General features: G+C 40.9%; 1 protein-coding gene across 1 annotated transcript in view; it reads right to left on the reverse strand.

Annotated features, from left to right (window-relative positions):
• The window catches only part of LOC122253044 (carbohydrate sulfotransferase 1-like), an 18,673-nt gene that overhangs the window by 1,192 nt on the left and 14,981 nt on the right, over window positions 1-2,500 (reverse strand). The window lies entirely within an intron of this gene.

A 2,500-nucleotide genomic window follows, 5' to 3' on the forward strand; every position in this document is an offset into this window, starting at 1 on the left:
TGAAACACTGAATCCTATGTTTTAGATTCGCAGATAACTCTCTTAATTTTTTTTTTTTTTTTTTTTTTATATAACAAAAAGGGCAACTGAAAAGTTTCTTTTGCAATGGGTGAATTGTGAAGGTACATTTTTCAGTATTGGAAGAAAGGTGTATGGAATGGGCCCTAAAGCGGGTCAAAACCACCTCCTCCCTTCTCTTTTTTCCTGTGGGCTCCTCCTCCTTATTTCCTCTTTCCTCCTCTTCCCCAATTGTAATTTTATTAACTGGGAGGTTGGTCCACTCACTTTGCCTCATATGAATTCATGCTTTTGTAAGGGAAACAAAACATCTGAAACCTGTGCAGACTATGCTAGGGTCTAGATCACCAGTTGAACCAGCTGCTTGGTCAGCTTGTTCATTGCCGTAGATACCCGAGTGTCCAGTACCCAGATCAGCTTAATTAGTCTTCTTCATCAGTGCCATATTCGATTCGAACTTAGGCGAACCATTATGCTGTAGAAACTCGACGCCATTCATCCCGGTCGCGGGCAGCATCCCATAGCCCCCTGGTTGTTCGGAAACAGCTCTGAAAGTTGTTCAAGTACGTCTTCCTCTGTCCTCCCCGGGCTCGCTTACCGTCAATCCGGCCGCCGAGGCAGAGATTCTCGAGTTCTCCTTTTCGGATGTAATGTCCAAGAAACTTTAACGGGCATGCCTCGATGATATTGAGTAGTTCTCTTTCTTTCCCGACACAGCGCAGGACTTCGATGTTAGTGATTCTGTCAAGTTTTCTATTGGTGAAAATGCCTCTCATGTGTTAAACGCATCTTTGGAAATGCGAGATATTACCCTATACTTCATGTCTGAAAATTTGATTATTCAATTGTAAGTCGTCGATAGGGCAAACTCTAAAGCCTTATGAATTGCAAAGAGTTAAGCAAAAGAGATCAATGTATTATTCGGCACCATGACTTTGGCTGATGGTTACCAATCAACCACGATGGTTAAAGTGGAAGTTTCCCAGAGCAGTGTTTGAATGAACCAGGATATCGATGGTAGAAAGATCCATACAGACCTTTTTTAATGAGGTCTTAGAGTCTAATGCAAAGAAGTCTTTCACCACGGCCCTCCAGGCGCAAATGGTGAAAGGCGAAGTAAAGCGTTCCCTTTGGCGGGACTAAGTTTTCTGGTTATTCAGGCGGCATTTGTAAGCTGCTCAAGCTGGTCGTGTTGACTCCAACTTAAGATTCACGATACAAGTGCGTTAAAGAGCTCAAAAACAGACTCAGAACAATTGCTCCGCACCACAGTCCATTCCTTCATAGGTGAGGTCGTTGCCGAGTAATACCCGATCGTCCCATACACTACTTTAGACCTAATCAGGGATATACATAGAATTAGGAAAGACACTACCAACTCCCTATTTGTGTTCAGAAATGCACTATAATAATATAAGTGCCCTGTGACATTTATTCTTTAACTGACCAGTGTGGTCTTTTCAAATTAGATGACTATTAGAAAGCAGACCAAGAAATTTAGCAGAATATATAATAGGTATCAAGGGTTTATCCAGAGTTAGCTTGATGTTGGGCTTCCTCCTACGGGTAATACTCATTCGTATAGCATATCCAGGGCCAACTGGATTCTATTTGCCGAGAATTCTGCATTACTGATGGAGTGTCATAAGGCACAATCCTCAGCCTACAGTATTTCAGATATAGAGGTGGTAAAATGCCATTCATTGTGCATAGAAAAAATGTTGGTGATAAGACACTTCCTTGTGGGATGCCTTTTTGCTTGGATCATATTGTCCAAAACAGTGACACTGTCGGAAAATAATTTGATAAAAAAAGGGTCATCAGAGGTGCTTAGCTGCTATTGTTAAAGAGATCAGTGATAGATCTATGAAGCTTAAATCCGGTATTATCGTTCATTCGCGTCGGACGATCAGAATCTTTGCTTAACCTAACTACTTTCTCGCTTTAACCATCCACCCGCCAGGAACTCCATAACTTATGGTAAGTATTAAAATCACTCAAGATTGATTTCTTATTTGGAAGACTATTCTGCTAGAATTACCAAATTATCATGTGGACGAAAAACAATATAGTTTGATACGTCGTATTGAATATTACTATGCATCATATTCCAAAGTAGAATTATTCGTCACATCAGTGAAAGGGAGGCTCTGATGGATGTACATGGTGACCCCATCTCCATTCCTTCCCTCTTGACCTTTCGCACATAAATAATTCCTAAATGAAACGACCTCGTTAGAAACTTACTTGTTTGTTTAACTTTTCTGCAGAACTATAACATCAGGAACAAAGAACGAGTCAAGTTTTCTGAGGGAATCTATTTTGATATAAGACTTCGACAGTACCATTGTTTAACGGAGAAGTCATCAATTGCATTTTATGGGGTTTGGAAGTGCCTTGTCCACCAGTTTCTTTTTGTGGGAAGATGGTGTGTCCTCCTTTTCCTTGGTTTGGAGAGTTAATCTCTATGTCCAGCTCCCCA

This window comes from Penaeus japonicus, unplaced genomic scaffold, assembly GCF_977035675.1.
Source record: "Penaeus japonicus unplaced genomic scaffold, GWHDUDI00000001_assembly GWHDUDI00000021, whole genome shotgun sequence".
NCBI classification, from domain to species: domain Eukaryota; kingdom Metazoa; phylum Arthropoda; class Malacostraca; order Decapoda; family Penaeidae; genus Penaeus; species Penaeus japonicus.